The sequence below is a fragment of the Heterodontus francisci genome, unplaced genomic scaffold, assembly GCF_036365525.1.
Source record: "Heterodontus francisci isolate sHetFra1 unplaced genomic scaffold, sHetFra1.hap1 HAP1_SCAFFOLD_307, whole genome shotgun sequence".
Lineage (NCBI taxonomy): Eukaryota > Metazoa > Chordata > Chondrichthyes > Heterodontiformes > Heterodontidae > Heterodontus > Heterodontus francisci.
The window spans coordinates 663,817-687,324 of record NW_027140855.1 but is presented as its reverse complement, the minus strand read 5'-3'; positions in this window follow the sequence as shown (position 1 = coordinate 687,324).

Sequence of the window (23,508 nt, the reverse complement as noted above, 5' to 3'; positions counted from 1 at the left end):
GGATACAGAAATGGCTCAGTCATAGAAGACAGAGGGTAGCAGTGGAAGGGTGCTTTTCTGAATGGAGGGCTGTGACTAGTGGTGTTCCGCATGGATCAGTGCATGGAATGAGGGTTACAGCCTCTTCCACCCTGTCGAGCAGTAAGTTCCAGACCCTCACCACCCTCTGGGTGAAAAAATTACTCAACTGCCCTCTAATGTTTTGCCAGTCATTTTAAATCTATGCCCCCTGGTTATTGATCTCTCTACAGAGGGAACCAGGTCCCTCTTATCCAATCTATCTGGGCTCCTCATAAATTTATACAGCCCAATTAAATCTCTCCTTTGCCTCCTCTGTTTCAAAGAAAACAATCCTAACTTATCCAATCTTTCCTCATGGCTAAAATTATCCATTCTTCACTGGATCATCATAAATCTGCTCCTTACCCTCCCTAATGCAATCATCCTTCCTGCAGTGTGGTGACCTGAACTATATGCAGTGCTCCAACTGTGGCCGAACTAGATTTTAACAGTTCGGCCATAAACCCCCACCCCCCCAGCTCTTACATTCTGTGCCTCAGCCAATAAAGGAGAGTATCCCGTATGCCTTCTTAACCACCTTATCTACCAGTTCAACCACTTTCAGGGATGTGGACTTGCACTCCAAGGTCCCTCTGTTCCTCTACATTTCTCACTATCTTACCATTTATTGTGTATTCCCTTGCCTTGTTTGCCTTCCCCAAATGCATTACTTCACACTTCTCCGGATTGAACTCCTTTTGCTACTTTTCGGCCCACCTATCAATTGATATCTTCCTGCAGTCTGCAGCATTCTTCATCAGCAACCACACGATTTACAATTCTCTCTATGACTTGGATGTAGGGACCGAAGGTATGGTTGCTAAATTTGATGATGACACAAAGATAGATAGGAAAATAGGTTGTGAAGAGGACATAAGGAGGTTACAAAGAGATATAGGTAGGTTAAGTGAGTGGGCAAAGATCTGGCAAATGTACATAATGCGGGAAAGTGTGAAATTGTCCACTTTGGCAGGAAGAATAAAAAAGAAGCATATTATCAATATGGTGAGAGATTGCAGAGCTGAGAGACGCAGAGGGATCTGGGTGTCCTGGTGCATGAATCACAAAAGGTTAGTATGCAGGTTCAGCACGTAATTGGGAAAGTTAATGGAATGTTATCGTTTATCGCGAGGGGAATTGAATACAAAAGAACAAAGAACAAAGAAAATTACAGCACATGAACAGGCCCTTCGGCCCTCCAAGCCTGCGCCGATCCAGATCCTCTATCTAAACATGTCACCTATTTTCTAAGGGTCTGTATCTCTTTTCTTCCTGCCCATTCATGTATCTGTCTAGATACATCTTAAAGGACGCCATCGTGCCCGCATCTACCACCTCCGCTGGCAGCGCGTTCCAGGCACCCACCACCCTCTGTGTAAAGAACTTTCCATGCATATCCCCCCTAAACTTTTCCCCTTTCACTATGAACTTGTGTCCTCTAGTAATTGAATCCCCCACTCTGGGAAAAAGCTTCTTGCTATCCACCCTGTCTATACCTCTCATGATTTTGTACACCTCAATCAGGTCCCCCCTCAACCTCCGTCTTTCTAATGAAAATAATCCTAATCTACTCAACCTCTCTTCATAGCTAGCACCCTCCATACCAGGCAACATCCTGGTGAACCTCCTCTGCACCCTCTCCAAAGCATCCACATCCTTTTGGTAATGTGGCGACCAGAACAGCACGCAGTATTCCAAATGTGGCCGAACCAAAGTCCTAGACAAAAGTAGGGAGGTTATGTTTCAATTATACAGGGCATTGGTGAGACCACATCTGGAGTACTGTGTACAGTACTGGTCTCCTTATTTATGTAAATGCGCTGGAGGCAGTACAGAGAAGGTTTACTGGACTAATACCTGGAATGGGCATGTTGTCTTATGAGGAAATATTGGACAGGCTAGGCATGCACCTCGTGGGAGTCAGGAGTGAGAGCAGCGTACCCTGCGTGGAACTTACTGGAGAGAGAGTAAATCCAGACCCAGGCTCAGGCCTTCACTTACCTGGAGAGTGTCGAGTGTGACGGCGGTGGACCCTACATGGAACCTACTGGAGAGAGAGTAAATCCAGACCCAGGCTCGGGCCTTCACTTACCTGGAGAGAGTCAGGAGTGACAGCGGCGGACCCTACATGAAATCTACTGGGGAGAGAATAAATCCAGAGCCCGGCTCGGGCCTTCACTTACCTGGAGAGAGTCAGGAGTGACAGCGGCGGACCCTACATGAAATCTACTGGGGAGAGAGTAAATCCAGAGCCAGGCTTGGGCCTTCACTTACCTGGAGAGAGTCGGGAGTGACAGAGGAGGACCCTGAGTGGAATCTACTGGGGAGAGAATCTGGAGTGATGGAGGAGGACCCTGAGTGGAATCTACTGGGGAGAGAGTCGGGAGTGACGGAGGAGGACCCTGAGTGGAATCTACTGGGGAGAGAATCTAGAGTGACGGAGGAGGACCCTGAGTGGAATCTACTGGGGAGAGAATCTGGAGTGACGGAGGAGGACCCTGAGTGGAATCTACTGGGGAGAGAGTCAGGAGTGACGGAGGAGGACCCTGAGTGGAATCTACTGGGGAGAGAATCTGGAGTGACGGAGGAGGACCCTGAGTGGAATCTACTGGGGAGAGAATCTGGAGTGACGGAGGAGGACCCTGAGTGGAATCTACTGGGGAGAGAATCTGGAGTGACGGAGGAGGACCCTGAGTGGAATCTACTGGGGAGAGAGTCGGGAGTGACGGAGGAGGACCCTGAGTGGAATCTACTGGGGAGAGAGTCGGGAGTGACGGAGGAGGACCCTGAGTGGAATCTACTGGGGAGAGAGTCGGGAGTGACGGAGGAGGACCCTGAGTGGAATCTACTGGGGAGAGAGTCGGGAGTGACGGAGGAGGACCCTGAGTGGAATCTACTGGGGAGAGAGTCGGGAGTGACGGAGGAGGACCCTGAGTGGAATCTACTGGGGAGAGAGTCGGGAGTGACGGAGGAGGACCCTGAGTGGAATCTACTGGGGAGAGAGTCGGGAGTGACGGAGGAGGACCCTGAGTGGAATCTACTGGGGAGAGAGTCGGGAGTGACGGAGGAGGACCCTGAGTGGAATCTACTGGGGAGAGAGTCGGGAGTGACGGAGGAGGACCCTGAGTGGAATCTACTGGGGAGAGAGTCGGGAGTGACGGAGGAGGACCCTGAGTGGAATCTACTGGGGAGAGAGTCGGGAGTGACGGAGGAGGACCCTGAGTGGAATCTACTGGGGAGAGAGTCGGGAGTGACGGAGGAGGACCCTGAGTGGAATCTACTGGGGAGAGAGTCGGGAGTGACGGAGGAGGACCCTGAGTGGAATCTACTGGGGAGAGAGTCGGGAGTGACGGAGGAGGACCCTGAGTGGAATCTACTGGGGAGAGAGTCGGGAGTGACGGAGGAGGACCCTGAGTGGAATCTACTGGGGAGAGAGTCGGGAGTGACGGAGGAGGACCCTGAGTGGAATCTATCTTCAGGAGCCGGAGTTTGAAGTGGAGGAAAAAAATCATCAAACTTTGACATCACAGAAAAGCGGTGAGTTGATTGGCTGGTGAGTAGTTGCTTCTTAGGAAGTCAGTCTAAACAACTGGGGCTTTTGAAATGTTAAAATTATTAAGTATTAATAGCAAGTAATAAGTAGGTAGTAGATAGCTGCTGGGTGTTGTCTTTTATCTTGAAATAAGGTTTAAATAATTTTTATCAAATGATTTTTTTAATGATTTTTAAATAAGGTTTATTACTATTGGTGAGGTTATTTCTACTAATATTCACGTTTTAGTATGGTAGGTATATTAATAGTGGTAGAGTATATTAGTTTTGATAAAGTTTGGTATTAGCAGTAGTACAACTATTATTAGTATTGGTAAGATTTATTACTATTGGTAGGGTTATTAATATTAGTCATAGCAGGGTTTATTAGTAGCAGGATTTAGTTGTAGTACCAAGTTACTATCTAATAGATAAAGGAATGGCAGGGCTGCTGCAACCTCTGGAGCGCACATCCTGTGCTATGTGGGAACTCCAGGATGCTTCTCAGGTGCTGGATAACCCTAGGTGCAGGAAGTGTCATCAGTTGCAGCAGTTTGAGCTCTGGGTTTGGAACTTGAGCAGCAGCTGGTGACACTGCGCTGTATTCATGAGGATGAGAGCTACGTGGATATCATGTTTATAGATGTGGTCACCCCACAGCTTAGGAGTATGCAGGGAGAGAGGGATTGGATGACCACCAGGCAGTCAAAAAGAATCAGGCAGGTAGTGCAGGAAATGCCTGAGTGCATCTCACTCTGCAACAGGTATTCAGTACTAAATACTGAAGAAGGTGATGGTTCATCTGGGGAGCCAAGTCCATGGCACCATGGGCGGCTCAGCTGCACAGTGGGGTACAAGGAAGACTGGAAGAGCGATAGTAATAGGAGATTCGATAGGGGAACAGACAGGCGTTTCTGCGGCCGCAGACATGAATGCAGGATGGTGTGCTGCCTCCCTGGTGTCAGGGTCAAGGATGTCACTGAGCGGCTGCAGAGCATCCTGAAGGGGGAGGGTGAACAGCCAGCAGTCGTGGTCCACATTGGAACCAACAACATAGGTAGAAAGAGGGATGTGGTCTTGCAGTCAGAATTTAGGGAGCTAGGTAAGAAATTAGCAAGCAGGACCTCAAAAGTAGTAATCTCTGGATTACTCCCAGTGCCACGCACAAGTGAGTATAGAAAAAGGATAAGACAAATGAATGCATGGCTGGAAAGATGGTGCAGGAGGGAGGGCTTCATATTCCTGGGACATTGGGTTTGGGGGAGATGGGACCTGTACAGGCCAGACGGGTTGCACCTGAACAGAGCCGGGACTGAGTTCCTTGCGGAACGTTTTGCTTTTGCTGTTGGGGAGGGTTTAAACTAGTTTGGCAGGGGGATGGGGACCTGAGGGTAGACTCAGTTGGGACAAAATCAGAAATGAAAATGGAAGGCAGAAAATTAATGGAAGAGTCTGGAAGACAGAGGAAACGAGGGTTAAAAGATAAAAAAGAGTTTGGCAGTGCTCAAGGGTATCTAATTCAATGCAAGGAGTCTAGCAAATAAAGCAGATGAGCTGAGGGTACAGATAGACATGTGGCAGTATGATATCATAGCTATTACAGAAACATGGCTTAAGGAGGGACAGGAATGGCAGCTCAACGTTCCTGGTTACAGGGTTTTCAGACGTGATAGGGAGGAGGATAAGAAAGGAGGGGGGGTGGCAATTTTTGTCAAGGAAATTATTAGAGCTGTGAGGAGGGATGATATGTTGGAAGGTTTATCAAATGAGGCCATATGGATTGAGCTAAGGAACAGAAAAGGGGCAATCACACTGCTGGGAGTGTACTATAGACCCCCAAACAGTCAGAGGGAGATAGAAGAGCAGATATGGAGGCAAATCTCTGAGAAGTGCGAGAACAATAGGGCAATAATAGTAGGGAATTTTAACTACCCCAATATTAACTGTAATAGTTTTAGTGTGAAAGGAATTGAGGGAGCAGAATTCTTGAGGTGCATTCAGGAGAACTTTCTTGCCCAATCTGTAGCAGGTCCAACAAGAGAGGGAGCAGATTTAGACTTAGTTTTAGGAAATGAAGATGGGCAGGTGGAAGGGGTGGCAGTGGGAGAGCATTTTGGTGGTAGTGATCATAATTCAGTCAGTTTTAACATAATTATGGAAAAGGACAAGAATCGAACAGGAGTTAGAGTTCTCAATTGGGGCAAGGCCAATTTTACTAAACTGAGGAGTGATTCAGCGAAAATGGACTGGAAACAGCTAGTTGAAGGTAAATCAGTGTCAGAACAGTGGGAGGCTTTCAAAGGGGAGATTCAAGGGGTTCAGAGTAAACATGTTCCCACAAAGGAAAAGTGTGAAGTGGCCAAATCTCGAGCCCCATGGATGTTAAGGAGCCAACAGGGTAAGATAAGGCAGAAAAGGAAAGTTTATGTCCGACACCGAGAACTCAATACTACAGAAAGCCGAGAGGAGTATAGAAAGTGGAGGGGTGAAATCAAAAAGGAAATTAAGAAAGGAAAGAGAGGGCATGAAAGAATATTGGCAGCAAAATCAAGGTGAACCCAAAGATGTTTCATCAATACATTAAAAGTAAGAGGATAACTAAGGAGAGAGTAGGACCCATAAAAGACCAAAAAGATAACCTATGTGTAGGAGTGGAAGATATTGGTATGGTTCTTAATGAATACTTTGCGTCTGTCTTCACAAAGAGAGGGATGATGCAGATATTGTAGTTAAGGAGGAGGAATGTGAAGTATTGGATGTGATAAACATAGGGAGAGAGGAAGTATTAATGGGATTAACATCCTTGAAAGTTGATAAATCACCAGGACCAGATGAAATGTATCCTGGGCTGTTAAAAGAAGCCAGAGAGGAAATAGCTGAAGGTCTGACCATCATTTTCCAGTCCTCACTGGATATAGGTGTGGTGCTGGAGGATTGGAGAACTGTTAATGTTGTACCTCTGTTTAAAAAGGAGCGAGGGATAGACCGAATAATTACAGGCCATTCAGTCTAACCTCAGTAGTGAAATTATTGGAATCTATTCTGAGAGACAGGATAAAGTGTCACTTAGAAAGGCACAGGTTAATCAAGGATAGTCAGCATTCGTTTGTTAAAGAAGATAGGTAAGGTAGAAAGATTAGAGGGGCGATGAGGACACATATTTTCACCCAGAGGATGGTGGGGTTCTGGAACTTTCTGCCTGTAAGGGTAGTCGAAGCAGAAAACCTCAACTCATTTAAAAGGTATCTGAATATGTACCTCATGTGCCGTAATCTGCAGGGCTATGGACCAAATGCTGGAAGGTGGGATTAGGCTGGGTGGCTTGTCTTGCGGACAGTGCAGACACGATGGGCCGAGTGGTCTCTTGCTGTGCTGAAAACTTTCTATGATTCTATGATCCCACGGAGTTTAGAAGAGTAAGAGGTGACTTGACTGAAACAGATAAGATCCTGAGGGGTGCTGACAGGGTGGATTTCCCTCTCCCTATTATCACAGCCTGTTATTGGCCAGCTGGTTTTTGGAGTAAACTTTGAACTGATTTACTGACAGCATCATGCATTTATTACACAACAACCTTTCTCATCATTGTCTCATATTAACTTTATGAGCCTGTCACTGTCCTTAATCAGAGCTTCTTTTTATTCATCCCACAACTCTATGGCTTAATTACTCTGTACCTCAGCCTATGTATCTGAGATTATGATAAGGAATACACTCTGACCCCAACTGTGTCTGTGATGTGACAGTTACAGATAATTATATAAACTATGCAGCACAGATTCAGTCCATTCGGCCCAAACAGTCCATACTGGCGTTTATGCTCCACTCGTGCCTCCTCCCATCCTTCCTCACCCAGCATAACCCTATTCCCTTCTCCGTGATTTGCTAATCTAGCTTTCCCTTAAATGCATCTATACCGTTCACGTAAACCACACCCGGTGGTAGAGAGTTCCACATTCTCTCCACTCTCCGAATTCTCTATTGGATTTCTTGGTGATTATTTTATATTGACGCCCTCTAGTTTTGCTCTTCCACACAAGTAGAAACACTCTTTGTGTCCAGTCTATCAAAATGTCATAATTTTAAAGACTTCTATTAGTTCACTCCTCAGTCTTCTCTTTTCAATAGAACCTCACAGATCTGGTATCTTCCTTGTAAATCTTTTTTATACCCTCTCCAGTGTCTCTTTATCCTTTTTATGAGATGGTTACCAACAGAGTATTCCTAATATGATCGAACTAATGAAAGTTCACAGACCTGAAACATTAACTTGGTTTCTCTCACCACAGATGCTGCCAGATCTGCTGAGTATTTCCAGAATTTTCTGTTTTTATTTCACATTTCTAGCATCTGCAGTATTTTGCTTTTGTATGATCTAACCAAGGTTCGATACAGGTTTAGCATAACTTTACTTTTCAATTCTCTTCCTGTAGAAATAAACCCAGTACTTGGTTTGCCCTTTTTATGACCTTATTAAACTGCATCGCTACTTTTAATGATTTGTTTAGTTGTACTCCCCGATCCCTTTCTTCCTCTACCCCATTGAGATTCTTATTTTCCAAGTAATGTGACCTCATTTTTTTTACTAAAATATATTACCTCACACTTAACTGTGTTAAAATTAATTTTCCAAATATATGCCCATTCTGCAATTTTATTAATGTCTTCTTGTAATTTGTTGCAAGCATCCTCAGAATAGACTATCCCTGTCACCACCTCCCCCTGTTCTACTGCTGAAAGCCAGGTGGTGAAGGATAGAACTGGAGCCAATCTTTCCATAGTTTATAAGCTTTTATTTACAGAGATACGCATTATAAATGCGCACATTTTAAAAGTGAGATAGAAAGAGTTCAGGGCCGGCATGTTCCTGTTAGATGGAAGGGCAAGGCTGGCAAGTTTAGGGAACCTTGGTTGGCGAGGGATATTGAGGGTCTGGTCAGGACAAAGAAGGAGGCATATGTCAGGTATAGGGAGCTGGGATCAGTCCCTAGATATAGGGGATATAGGAGTACACTTAAGAAGGAAATTAGGAGGGCAAAAAGAGGCCGAGATTTCCCTGGCAGATAAGATAAAGGAGAATCCTAAAATATTCTATAAGTATATTAAGAGTAAAAGGGTAGCTAGGGAGAGAGTAGGTCCCCTTAAGGATCAGTGTGGTAATCTATGTGTGGAGTCACGGGAAATGGGCGAGGTCTTAAATGAATACTTCTCATCTGTATTTACCATGGAGAAGGTCATGGAAGCTAAGGAGGGAACAGTGATATCCTGGAGCAGAACAACATGACAAAGGAGGAGGTGTTGGAGGTTTTGAAGCGCATTAAGGTGGATAAATCCACAGCGCCTGACCAGGTGTATCCTAGGATGCTATGGGAAGCAAGGGAGGAGATTGTTGGGGCCCTGGCAGAGATTTTTGTATCATCGTTAGCCACGGGAGGGGTACCGGAAGACTGGAGGATAGCTAATGTTGTGCCTTTATTTAAGAAGGGCAGCAGGGATAAGCCAGGGAACTACAGGCCGGTGAGCCTTACATCAGTGGTGGGAAAGTTATTGGAAGGGATTCTGAGAGACACGATTTGTATGCATTTGGAAAGGCAAGGTCTGATTCGGGATAGTCAGCATGGCTTTGTGCGTGGGAAATCATGTCTCACAAATCTGATTAAGTTTTTCGCGAAGGTGACCAAGAGGATTGAAGAGGGCAGGGCGATGGACGTTGTCGACATGGACTTTAGTGAGGCCTTTGTCAAGGTCCCACATGGTAGGCTGGTCTAGAAGGATCAAAGGCATGGGATCCAGGGTGAGCGAGCAAATTGGATACAAAATTGGCTTGGTAATAGGAGGCAGAGGGTGGTAGTTTATTTGTATATTTGTTCAGAGATACAGCACTGAAACAGGCCCTTCGGCCCACCGAATCTGTGCCGACCATCAACCACCCATTTATACTAATCCTACGCTAATCCCTTATTCCTACCACATCCCCACCTGTCTCTATATTTCCCTACCACCTACCTATACTAGTGGCAATTTATAATGGCCAATTTACCTACCAACCTGCAAGTCTTTTGGCTTGTGGGAGGAAACCGGAGCACCCGGAGAAAACCCACGCAGACACAGGGAGAACTTGCAAACTCCACACAGGCAGTACCCAGAATTGAACCCGGGATGCTGGAGCTGTGAGGCTGCGGTGCTAACCGCTGCGCCACTGTGCCGTAGTGCCGTAGTGGAGGGTTGTTTTTCAGATTGGAGGCCGGTGACCAGTGGTGTGCCGCAGGGATCGGTGCTGGGCCCTCTGTTGTTTGTCATATATATTAATGACTTGGATGCGAATGTCGGGGGCATGATTAGTAATTTTGCAGATGACATCAAAATTGGTGGTATAGTGGACAGTGAAGAAGGTTGTCTAAGGTTACAACAGGATATAGATCAACTGGGAAAGTGGGCAAGGGATTGGCAAATGGAATTTAACGCAGTCAAGTGCGAAGTGATGCATTTTGGGAAGTTAAACCAGGGCGACATGTACAGTGAATGGCAGGGCCCTGGGGAGTGTTGTTGAGCAGAGAGACCTTGGGGTGCAAGTATATAGTTCCCTGAAAGTGGCAACACAGGTAGACAGGGTGGTGAAGAAGGTGTACGGCATGCTTGCCTTCATCGGTCGAGGCATTGAGTACAAGTGTTGGGACGTCATGTTACACTTGTACATGACGTTGGTTAGGCCACATTTGGAGTACTGTGTGCAGTTCTGGTCGCCGCACTACAGGAAAGATGTGATTAAGTTAGAGAGGGTGCAGAAAAGATTCACAAGGATGTTGCCTGGTTTGGAGGGCTTGAGTTATAACGAGAGATTGGATAGGCTGGGTCTGTTTTCCCGAGAGTAAAGGAGGCTGAGAGGGAACATGATAGAGGTATATAAAATTATGAGAGGCATAGATAGGGTAAATAGCCAGAGTCTGTTTCCTATGGTAGGGGTGACTAAAACTAGAGGGCATGGCCTTAAGGTGAGACGGAGGAGGTTTAAAGGGGATCAAAAGGGTACATTTCTCACACAAGGAATAGTGGGTATCTGGAATGAGCTGCCTGAGGAGGTGGTGGAGGCAGGAACAGTAGCAACATTTAAGAGGCATCTGGACAGGTACTTGAATGAGCAGGCATAGAGGGATATGGAATTAATGCAGGCAGATGGGATTAGTATAGATAGGCATTATAGTCGGCCTGGACGTGGTGGGCCGAAGGGCCTGTTTCTATGTGACTCTATGAGAACATAGGAGCAGGAGTAGGCCATTTAGCCCATTGAGCCTGCTCCATCATTCAATATGATCAGGGCTGAACATCTACTTCAACGCCTTTTTCCCAGACTATCCCTTTATGTCATTGGTATTTAGAAATCTGTCAATTTTATATTTATTTATTTTATTTAGAGATACAGCACTGAAACAGGCCCTTCGGCCCACCAAGTCTGTGCCGACCAACAACCACCCATTCATACTAACCCTACAGTAATCCCATATTTCCTACCACCTATCTACACTAGGGGCAATTTACAACAGCCAATTTACCTATCACCTGCAAGTCTTTGGCTGTGGGAGGAAACCGGAGCACCCAGCGAAAACCCACACGGTCACAGGGAGAACTTGCAAATTCCGCACAGGCAGTACCCAGAATCGAACCCGGGTCCCTGGAGCTGTGAGGCTGCGGTGCTAACCACTGCGCCACTGTGCCGCCCTAATTGCTGCTTTAAATCTCTGCTTTAAACATACTCAATGACTGAGCTTCCACAGCCCTCTGGGGTAGAGAATTCCAAAGATTCACAACCCCTTGAGTAAAGAAATTTCTCCTCATCTCTGTCCTAAGTGGCTTCCCCCTTATTTTGAAATTGTGTCCCCTGGTTCTGAACTCCCCAACCAGGGGAAACATCTTAGCTGCATCTACCCTGTCTATCCCTTTCAGTATTGTGTAGGTTTCAACAAGATCACCTCTCATTCTTCGAAACTCTAGAGAATACAGGTCCAGTTTCCCCAATCTCTCTTCATCGGACAGTCCCGCCATCCCAGGAACAAATCTGGTGAACATTTGTTGCACTCCCTCTATGGCAATAATATCCTTCCTAGGGTACGGAGACCAAAACTGCACACAGTACTCCAAGCGCGATCTAACCAAGGTTCTATACAATTGAAGCAAGATTTCACGATTTCTGTACTCAAATCCTCTTGTGAGGATTTCCCATTTCCCATTTTCACCCATAAGAAGCATTCTGAAACCAGCTGCATTTGAATATCCATCAGGAAGATTAGCATGTGAAGCATCACTAAAAATGAATAGTTTCATGTTCTTTGAGTCACCTAAAGATGGTAGCTTAATTGCATGTTTATCTAGATTTAATTTTTTAATATTTTATTTGCCCTTAAATCAATCTTGACTTTCAGGTGTTTCATCACATTACCTAACCCCAGTACATCAAAATTAACATCAGGTCTAATCTGTGTACCAACCAGGACAATTGACAATAAAACTTTGCAATAGCTCTGTCTCTTCTTTAGATATATCATCGTTCTGTGAAGGGACACACTCTCGAAATAGAATTGTTGATTTAAAATTATTCCAGACCTACTCTGCTCAATATCTAAATTAATATATATAAACGCCCCACAAGCCTGACTCCCAATTTTAATTTCTACTCCAATCTTATTAATAACACATTTGTCAAATTCCACAGAACCGCCCCAGAAGAAATCATTAAGAGCATCATTAAGATACCTGAAAGTTTTCCTTTCTACCAATAAAACATTGCAGGATCTGCTTTTAGTTCAACACAACATATTTTCAGCAAAACAGATCTCACCAGAAAAAACTACACCCTGGAAGCATCATTCAGGCCAGAGAAGCATTTGTTTAGATTCCATAGATTCCCTTCTGCACCTGCTGTTTCTTTGGGGTGTTTCAGAAACACTTTTCTCTGAAATGCAGCTTTTCTGTCGATTGATCTACACTCCTGTGAAGAGCTAGCAAGATTTTCAAGATTACTTTCCCAGCTGTGGGAGAGTCCACTCTAACATCAGTCTTCCCCAGTCACTCCTCAAAACCCAGACAACTAGCCTCACTTTAGCCTGATTCATCCCATCTGCAAGAACCTTTTCAGTACAAATCCATCTATATGACAAAGCTGGTTTCCCCTTACCTGATACCTCAGAATAAACTCCGAACTCTTCAACTCTCCAATTCCCTTGGCTTTGCCTCATTATTTTATCCTTCAGTTTATTGGCAGCCACCAAAACTTCACAATCATGAGCACCTCTGCTTCCAGTTCTGTTCTGAGACTGTTCTATGGCCTGCATTTCATTGTCTAATCTATACAAGCTCCCGGTCTCTGCTTGTATTTTTCTGTCTGTCGGGACTATGACTGTGAGATCTCCCTCTTGCACTATCAGAGGCTCTTTCTCTGGTTTGAGATCATTTTTGAATCCAAGAGTCACTTCCAGAACCACTATCAGTACTTTACTCTCTTTCTTACTCTCCACTCTTTCACCCCATTCTGCCTGTCCATGGACCTCACTTCCCGGACATTATCCTGAACAGTCAACCAATATTACAACTTGCCAGCTGCCTTTTCTTCATGTCCCACAATTGTTACATCCCTCCAGTCATTAGACCCCTCTGGAATATACGTCATCCGAGTACCCTGTCTGGGCAACTGGTCTGTGGATGTAATAGCTCTGTCCTGTGTGTAATGATCACTCACATTACCACTATCCAACCCTTGATCGACTGTATTCTGTTCCTCAGGACCTTCATCATAAAACACACGAGCATTTGAGGAACAAGGTACCTCGTTTACTTCTACCAGCTGTTCAGATTCTGAGATTTTACAGAGTCCATTGCTGAAAGGAATTTCAGCTGTAATATTCTTGACCATTATATTCATGTTTTCACACATGTCTCTGAACTCGTCATTGTCAAATTCCCCTCCATTATCAGTCAGAAAATATGCTGGTGTCCCAAGTCTGCTCCCTATCCATTTCTCCATGATTCTATCTATAATAACCCTTTTGTCCTCAGTATGGACTGCAGGAGTTCACAAAGGCAGCTCACCACCACCTTCTCAAGGTCAATGAGGGATGGGCAATAAATGGTGGCCTAGCCAGAGACACCCACATCCCATGAAATGAATGAAAATAAAGACTAAACCTGGCCAACAGGTCTGCAAAATGCAGATGAAAATATTTCTGTTTGTCCAATACCTTTCGATCCATGGCAACAGCCTTGTTAAAGTCAAATGCCAATGAAAGGCTTACAATAGGATGTAGCATTATCCACTGAAACTTTTTACAGATTTCACACTTCTCACTAATCTCTTTTAGCCTGGTAATCACACCTACATCTTTTAGCAGGATGTTTAACCTGCGACAAGTAGGCGGAACAAATTGTCTGTGTAACTTTCAGACAATTTTGTTTATTCTTATCACCTGATTCCATTAATACTGGTTTAAAGCTCTGATGAGATACATCAGGTTTTATGAAGGGTGTACAATAATATAAGAACATAAGAACTAGGAGCAGGAGTAGGCAATTCAGCCCCTCGAGCCTGCTCCGCCATTCAATACGATCATGGCTGATCTCATCTCGGCTTCAACTCCACTTTCCTGCCCGTTCTCCATAACCCTTCAACCCTTTACTAGATAAAAATCTGTGCATCTCCTCCTCAAATTTACTCAGTGTCCCGGCATCCACCGCACTCTGGGGTAGTGAATTCCACGGACTCACGATCCTTTGACAATAGTAATTTCTCCTCATCTCTGTTTTAAATCTGCTACCCCTGATTCGAAAACTATGACCTCTCGTTTTAGATTGCCCCACAAGAGGGAACATCCTCTCTACGTCTACTTTATCAATCCCCTTAATCATCTTATATACCTCAATTAGATCTCCTCTCATTCTTCTAAACTCCAGAGAGTAAAGGCCTAAACTGCTCAATCTCTCTTCATAAGACAAGCCCCCCATATCTGGAATCAATCTAGTGAACCTCCTCTGAACTGCCTCCAATGCAACGACATCCCTCCTCAAGTAAGGCGACCAAAACTGTACGCAATACTCCAGGTGCAGTTTCACTAATGCCTTGTACAGTTGCAGCAACACTTCCCTACTTTAGCAGTAAATGCCAAAATTCCATTTGCCTTCCTTATCACCTGCTGTACCTGCAAACTAGTTTTCAGCGAATCATGCACAAGGACACCCAGATCCCTCTGCATTGAAACACTCTGAATAATTTGCCTTTCTATTCTTCTGACCAAAATGGATAACCTCACACTTATCCACGTTAAACTCCATCTGCCAAATTTTGGCCCATTCACCTAACCTATCCATATCCATTTGTAAATTTCTTATTTCTTTATTGCAACTTACTATCCCACCTATTTTAGTGTCATCTGCAAATTTGCCTCTAGTCCCTTCTATCCCTGCATCCAAGTCATTAATATAGATTGTAAATAGTTGGGGCCCAAGGACCGAACCCTGTGGCACCCCACTAGTTACACCTTGCCAGCCAGAAAAAGACCCATTTATCCCGACTCTCTGTTTTCTGTTGGTTAGCCAATCCTCTATCCAAGCTAATAAATTGCCCCTAATCCCATGTGATCTTACCTTGTATATTAATCTTTTGTGCGGCACCTTATCAAATGCCTTCTGGAAGTCCAGATATACTACATCTACAGGATCCCCATTATCATTTTTTCTTTTGGGCCTCCTTATCTCGAGAGACAATGGATACGCGCCTGGAGTGGCAAAAAAGGCTAATTCTGGAGTGACAGGCTCTTCCACTTGTGCTGCAGAGAAATTTGTTTGTCGGGGCTGTTACACAGTTGGCTCTCCCCTTGCGCCTCTATCTTTTTTCCTGTCAACTACTAAGTCTCTTGGACTCGCCACAATTTAGCCCTGTCTTTATGGCTGCCCGCCAGCTTTGGCGAATGCTGGCAACTGACTCCCACGACTTGTGATCAATGTCACAGGATTTCATGTCGCGTTTGCAGACGTCTTTATAGCGGAGACATGGACGGCCGGTGGGTCTGATACCAGTGGCGAGCTCGCTGTACAATGTGTCTTTGGGGATCCTGCCATCTTCCATGCGGCTCACATGGCCAAGCCATCTCAAGCGCCGCTGACTCAGTAGTGTGTATAAGCTGGGGGTGTTGGCCGCTTCAAGGACTTCTGTGTTGGAGATATAGTCCTGCCACCTGATGCCAAGTATTCTCTGAAGGCAGCGAAGATGGAATGAATTGAGACGTCGCTCTTGGCTGGCATACGTTGTCCAGTCCTCGCTGCCGTAGAGCAAGGTACTGAGGACACAGGCCTGATACACTCGGACTTTTGTGTTCCGTGTCAGTGCGCCATTTTCCCACTCCCTTGGCCAGTCTGGACATAGCAGTGGAAGCCTTACCCATGCGCTTGTTGATTTCTGCATCGAGAGACGGGTTACTGGTGATAGTTGAGCCTAGGTAGGTGAACTCTTGAACCACTTCCAGAGCGTGGTTGCCAATATTGATGGATGGAGCATTTCTGACGTCCTGCCCCATGATGTTCGTTTTCTTGAGGCTGATGGTTAGGCCAAATTCATTGCAGGCAGCCGCAAACCTGTCGATGAGACTCTGCAGGCACTCTTCAGTGTGAGATGTTAAAGCAGCATCGTCAGCAAAGAGGAGTTCTCTGATGAGGACTTTCCGTACTTTGGACTTCGCTCTTAGACGGGCAAGGTTGAACAACCTGTCCCCTGATCTTGTGTGGAGGAAAATTCCTTCTTCAGAGGATTTGAACGCATGTGAAAGCAGCAGGGAGAAGAAAATCCCAAAAAGTGTGGGTGCGAGAACACAGCCCTGTTTCACACAACTCAGGATAGGAAAGGAGCCACCATGTTGAATTGTGCCTTTCATATTGTCATGGAATGAGGTGATGATACTTAGTAGCTTTGGTGGACATCCGATCTTTTCTAGTAGTCTGAAGAGACCACGTCTGCTGACGAGGTCAAAGGCTTTGGTGAGATCAATGAAAGCAATGTAGAGGGGCATCTGTTGTTCACGGCATTTCTCCTGTATCTGACGAAGGGAGAACAGCATGTCAACGGTCGATCTCTCTGCACGAAAGCCACACTGTGCCTCAGGGTAGACGCGCTCGGCCAGCTTCTGGAGCCTGTTCAGAGCAACTCGAGCAAAGACTTTCCCCACTATGCTAAGCAGGGAGATTCCACAATAGTTGTTGCAGTCACCGCGGTCACCTTTGTTTTTATAGAGGGTGATGATATTGGCATCATGCATGTCCTGAGGTATTGCTCCCTCGTCCCAGCTCAGGCATAGCAGTTCATGTAGTGCTGAGAGTATAGCAGGCTTGGCACTCTTGATTATTTCAGGGGTAATGCTGTCCTTCCCAGGGGCTTTTCCGCTGGCTAGAGAATCAATGGCATCACTGAGTTCCGATTTGGTTGGCTGTATGTCCAGCTCATCCATGACTGGTAGAGGCTGGGCTGCATTGAGGGCAGTCTCAGTGACAGCATTCTCCCTGGAGTACAGTTCTAGGTAGTGCTCAACCCAGCGGTCCATCTGTTTGCGTTGGTCAGTGATTATGTCCCCCGATTTAGACTTGAGGGGGGCGATCTTCTTGATGGTTGGCCCAAGAGCTCTCTTCATGCCATCATACATTCCTCTGATGTTTCCGGTGTCTGAGGCCAGCTGAATATGACTGCATAGGTGTTGCCAGTAGTCGTTTGCGCAACGCCTAGCTGTTCTTTGTGCAGTACTTCTGGCTGCTTTAAGTGCTGCGGATGTTAAATCGCTGGGGGCTTTCTTGTAGTTCAACAGTGCAATGCGCTTAGCGGCTATGACAGGTTTCAGCTCTTCATTATGAGATTGAAACCAGTCTGCATTTCTCTTCGCACTTTTGCCGTAGGTGGTCAAAGCTGACTCATAGATGGCGTCTCTGATGTGGGCCCACTTGGTCTCAGCATCCCCTGTGGGAGTGTTTTGAAGGGCTGTTACAAGTGAATTTAGAAATTTTTGTAACAGCTGTGGGTGAGAAATTCTGCTCGTGTTGATGCGCGGGTGGCCCTTCTGCTTGGAATGATGCAACTTCTTTGGTCTGAGTCTAACCTTGCTGCACACCAGGGAGTGGTCGGTGTCGCAGTCCGCACTGTGGAAGCTGCGTGTGATTTGAACACTGTTTAAGGCGGCTCGCCTTGTGACAATGAGGTCTAGCTGGTGCCAACGACGTGATCTTGGGTGCCTCCATGAAACCTGGTGACAGGGTTTAGTGTGAAAGAACGAGTTGGTGATGCAGAGGTTATGATAGGTACACAACTCAAGCAGTCTCTGCCCGTTCTCATTCATCCTTCCAACGCCATAGCGCCCAAGGCAGGAGGGCCATGAGTCATGGTCGGCCCCAACCCTGGCATTAAAGTCCCCCAGCAGGAATAGGTGTTCGGTGTTGGGGATGCTGCTAATGATGTTATGGAGTTGTTCATAGAACTGGTCTTTAGCTTCAGGTGCGGAACAGAGTGTTGGAGCATAGATGCTGAGTAGGTGTACTGGACCAGAGGTGGTGAGCAGTCGGATGGACAGTATGCGTTCCGAGCCATTTGAGGGAGGCTCTATCATGCTGAGCAAGGAGTTTCTGATGGCGAAGCCCACTCCATGCTGTCTTGGTTCTTCAGGATCCCTGCCCTGCCAGAAGAAGGTGTAGTCTTGCTCTGCTAGAGAGCCACTCGCGGGGAGGCGAGTCTCCTGAAGTGCTGCAGTGTCCACATTGAGTCTACTGAGCTCGTTGTTAATGATGGCGGTCTTCCGAGAATCGTTGATTTGTGTAAGGTCTTCCGACAGGCCAGGACACATAGTTCTGATGTTCCAGCTTGCAAAGCGAAGGGCTGGTACCTTCTTTCCTTTTTTCGTGTTGTTTGGTGCGGTGTATCAGTCCACCTTTCGGGCAATGACCCTGAGCTCCAAGCACCCATTGAAGCAGGCAGACTGTGGCGGGACAGAACCTTATTGACCGGGGGCTGCCCGGTTTGAGGCGGGCGGTAGCTGTCCAGTGAGGTGCAATGACCTCTCCCACCGACAAAGGCAACCCGTGGCGCCCAGTTTCTACGCCAATTTATCTGGACTTATAACCCGTAACTGCTGCCTTCCGTGTTGTTTCAGTCGCTGTGAGGCAACTATGGAGTGACCTCTCCATGGCGCATGCCTGGGCAAATTTATGGAGGTTGAGAGTTTCCCAGTCGTCAAAACCCCCCTTTCGGCCTTTCAGGTGGGGTCCAAAGGAGTGCAGAGCACGATGTTTGGCACCAGTATGGCTGCAGGAACTGCCGGAAACATGCCAAAGGTGACACATGACCGCCTACGGGGTTCCGCTCCGGATTATCTGTTAGGGTTTACTCCCTTAGCCTTGGTCTCTCCTGAGACGCCCACAAGGCAGTGGGGTTGTTGGGGCCCCTACACAGGTGTAGGATGGTGCCGGTGGGAGGAGAGGATGCAAGGGGGAGGGGTAGAGGGAGGGGGTGGGGGGGGTGCAGGGGAAGGGGGTGCGGGGTGAAGATGGTGCGAAGGGGGGGGGCGGGCTGGGACGGGGTTGTGAGGGAGTGAGCTGAGAGGGTGGAACAGGGAAGGGGACGGGGGTGGGGGGGGGTGGGTGGAAGGGGGGTGGAGGGGGGGCGGGGGAAGCTGGTGCAGGTAATAAGCCATTTCCTCAGTGCCCACCATCGACGTCCGGAAAGCTCATCCACGTCCTTCGGGAAGTGAAGCATCATTTGGCAGACTTAGAGGTGATTACATTTGCTAAGGGTTTTTTTTGTTGCAGTGGTTTAAATAAAGGCATGCAGCATTGCCGACAGTGCGCTGCAGATGCTCTCCGAGCCATCTCCCGCGGGCGCTTTGAATTTGCGGCCGGGGGGGGGGGGGGGGGGGGGGCCGTTCGTGGATTTTTTGGGTGTTCGGGGCACCTTTTCTCAGGACTTCTCTCGGGTCCCGCTGCTCCTTCTTCACCTCAATGGACTTACCGCACGCCGTGGCTGCAGACACTCTGGACTGTGAAGACAGCAGGATCGGAGATTGAAGAATCGGCAACTGTGCTCGTCAGTTTCATCCGGATCAATTTCATTGAGAAAACAAAGAGCAGGTGTGGCTGGGGGAGGGCAGTGGGCCCAGGTAACATACACTAAAACTAACTGTTAACTTTTAGATAGGGCTAAAATGAACTGATTTAAAGAGCCAGGGGAATTTAAACAGTTTAAGAGGGCAGATTGGGGGAGAAAACGTTAGGGATGGGAGCAGATGGCCATGGATAGAGTTGAACAGCAAGGGAGCTTCCTAGGGAGCTTCCAGCCCAGGAGCCATCCTGAAGTGCTCCCCATTATAAACTGCAGATTAACTGATTATCTAAAAATAATTACTTTATAGTGCTCTGTGCCATGTTTCATTTGTGCTTTTTCCATAGGTTTACCCAACAGCATAGGTATCTCACTGGAGATAACATCAGGACTTATAAAATGGCTTAATTCAGCTATTTTACATGGAATTACAAATCTCTTCAAAATCCTCAATGTTTTGTCATCACCAAACCTAAAGCAATTCAAACCTTTATATTCCTTAACCTTGCATCAATTGTCACGACTTAGTGAATCAAGATAACATTTTAACCAATCAGTTCAAGTGCAAGTACTATCTAGTATTGTACAGTTAAAGGAGTCCAGTATGCCCAGTGCAATTCATTCTGATTCATCATTATTGTCTTCCTCAGCAATCTCTTTGTCCTGTGGCATTTTGAGGGCCCTGTCTCTCCTCTTTGGGCAGTTCACCACATAATGATACATCAAGTCACACCTGAAGCACCTATTAACTATTCCTTGGGCATTCCTGGGATTCGTTTGCTTATTATTGCTGTTCCATTTATTACGTCCAGGTGAGAAAGGTGTCTAGGTGTCTGTTACTATCTTCACCTGGTCTTATTGTAACAGGGTATTATTTTAAACACACTGTTTTTTAAGCTCACATGGGCAGGACATGTAATTCACTCAAAGATGCCGAGGTCATTATTGTGGATGGGTCTGGCCAGATGATTCATCTCCACCTCAATGGAAACTGCGGTAGACATTTTAGCTGCTAGTAAAGTCACCTTTTATCTGTTCTTTGTTCCCTTCATAAAAAAATTAATTCCGATTTCCAGCTGCTGGATTTTTAAAAAGCTATCATTTGGCATAGCAGGTGCAAGTGTCACAGGGTCATTACTGAGGGAGCACTGCACTGTCAGAGGGTCATTACTGAGGGAGCACTGCACTGTCAGAGGGTCAGTACTGAGGGAGTGCTGCATTGTCAGAGGGTTAGTACTGAGGGAGTGCTGCACTGTCAGAGGGTCAGTACTGAGGGAGTGCTGCACTGTCAGAGGGTCATTACTGAGGGAGGGCTGCACTGTCAGAGGGTCAGTACTGAGGGAGTGCTGCACTGTCAGAGGGTCAGTACTGAGGGAGTGCTGCACTGTCACAGGGTCAGTACTGAGGGAGTGCTGCACTGTCAGAGGGTAGTACTGAGGGAGTGCTGCACTGTCAGAGGGTCAGTACTGAGGGAGTGCTGCACTGTCACAGGGTCAGTACTGAGGGAGTGCTGCACTGTCAGAGGGTCATTACTGAGGAAGTGCTGCACTGTCAGAGGGTCAGTACTGAGGGAGTGCTGCACTGTCAGAGGGTCAGTACTGAGGGAGTGCTGCACTGTCTCAGGGTCAATACTGAGGGAGTGCTGCACTGTCTCAGGGTCAATACTGAGGGAGTGCTGCACTGTCAAAGGGTCAGTACTGAGGGAGTGCTGCACTGTCAGAGGGTCAGTAGATAGGGAGTGCTGCACTGTCACAGGGTCAGTACTGAGGGAGTGCTGCACTGTCACAAGGTCAGTACTGAGGGAGTTCTGCACTGTCACAGGGTCAGTACTGAGGTAGTGCTGCACTGTCTCAGGGTCAGGACTGAGGGAGTGCTGCACTGTCAGGGGGTCAGTACTGAGGGAGTGCTGCACTGTCAGAGGGTCAGTACTGAGGGAGTGCTGCACTGTCAGAGGGTCAGTACGGAGGGAGTGCTGCACTGTCTCAGGGTCAATACTGAGGGAGTGCTGCACTGTCTCAGGGTCAATACTGAGGGACTGCTGCACTTTCACAGGGTCAGTACTGAGGGAGTGCTGCACTGTCAGAGGGTCAGTACTGAGGGAGTGCTGCACTGTCTCATGGTCAGTACTGAGGGAGTGCTGCACTGTCAGAGGGTCAGTACTGAGGGAGTGCTGCACTGTCAGAGGGTCAATACTGAGGGAGTGCTGCACTGTCAGAGGGTCAGTATTGAGGGAGTGCTGCACTGGCAGAGGGTCAGTACTGAGGGAGAGGTGCACTGTCAGAGGGTCAGTACTGACGGTGTGCTGCACTGTCAGAGGGTCAGTACTGAGGGAGTGCTGCACTGTCACAGGGTCAGTACTGAGGGAGTGCTGCACTGTCTCGGGATCAGTACTGAGGGAGTGCTGCACTGTCAGAGGGTCAGTACTGAGGGAGTGCTGCACTGTCGCAGGGTCAGTACTGAGGGAGTGCTGCACTGTCACAGGGTCAGTACTGAGGGAGTGCTGCACTGTCAGAGGGTCAGTACTGAGGGAGTGCTGCACTGTCAGAGGGTCAGTACGGAGGGAGTGCTGCACTGTCTCAGGGTCAATACTGAGGGAGTGCTGCACTGTCTCAGTGTCAATACTGAGGGAGTGCTGCACTGTCACAGGGTCAGTACTGAGGGAGTGCTGCACTGTCAGAGGGTCAGTACTGAGGGAGTGCTGCACTGTCAGAGGGTCATTACTGAGGGAGTGCTGCACTGTCAGAGGGTCAGTACTGAGGGCGCGCTGCACTGTCACAGGGTCAGTACTGAGGGAGTGCTGCACTGTCAGAGGGTCATTACTGAGTGAGTGCTGCACTGTCAGAGGGTCAGTACTGAGGGAGTGCTGCACTGTCACAGGGTCAGTACTGAGGGAGTGCTGCACTGTCTCAGGGTCAATACTGAGGGATTGCTGCATTGTCACAGGGTCATTACTAAGGGAGTGCTGCACTGTCAGAGGGTCAGTACTGAGGGAGTGCTGCACTGTCAGAGGGTCAGTACTGAGGGATTGCTGCACTGTCAGAGGGTCAGTACTGAGGGAGCACGGCACTGTCTCAGGGTCAATACTGAGGGAGTGCTGCACTGTCACAGGGTCATTACTGAGGGAGTGCTGCACAGTCTCAGGGTCAGTACTGAGGGAGTGCTGCATTGTCACAGGGTCATTACTGAGGGAGTGCTGCACTGTCACAGGGTCAGTACTGAGGGAGTGCTGCACTGTCAGAGGGTCAGTACTGAGGGAGTGCTGCACTGTCAGAGGGTCAGTACTGAGGGAGTGCTGCACTGTCACAGGGTCAGTACTGAGGGAGTGCTGCACTGTCTCAGGGTCAGTACTGAGGGAGTGCTGCACTGTCAGAGGGTCAGTACTGAGGGAGTGCTGCACTGGCAGAGGGTCAGTACTGAGGGAGTGCTGCACTGTCTCATGGTCAGTACTGAGGGAGTGCTGCAATGTCAGAGGGTCAGTACTGAGGGAGTGCTGCACTGTCAGAGGGTCAGTACTGAGGGAATGCTGCACTGTCTCAGGGTCAATACTGAGGGAGTGCTGCACTGTCAGAATGTCAGTACTGAGGGAGTGCTGCACTGGCAGAGGGTCAGTACTGAGGGAGTGCTGCACTGTCAGAGGGTCAGTACTGAGGGAGTGCTGCACTGTCAGAGGGTCAGTACTGAGGGAGTGCTGCACTGTCACAGGGTCAGTACTGAGGGAGTGCTGCACTGTCAGAGGGTCAGTACTGAGGGAGTGCTGCACTGTCACAGGGTCAGTACTGAGGGAGTGCTGCACTGTCAGAGGGTCAGTA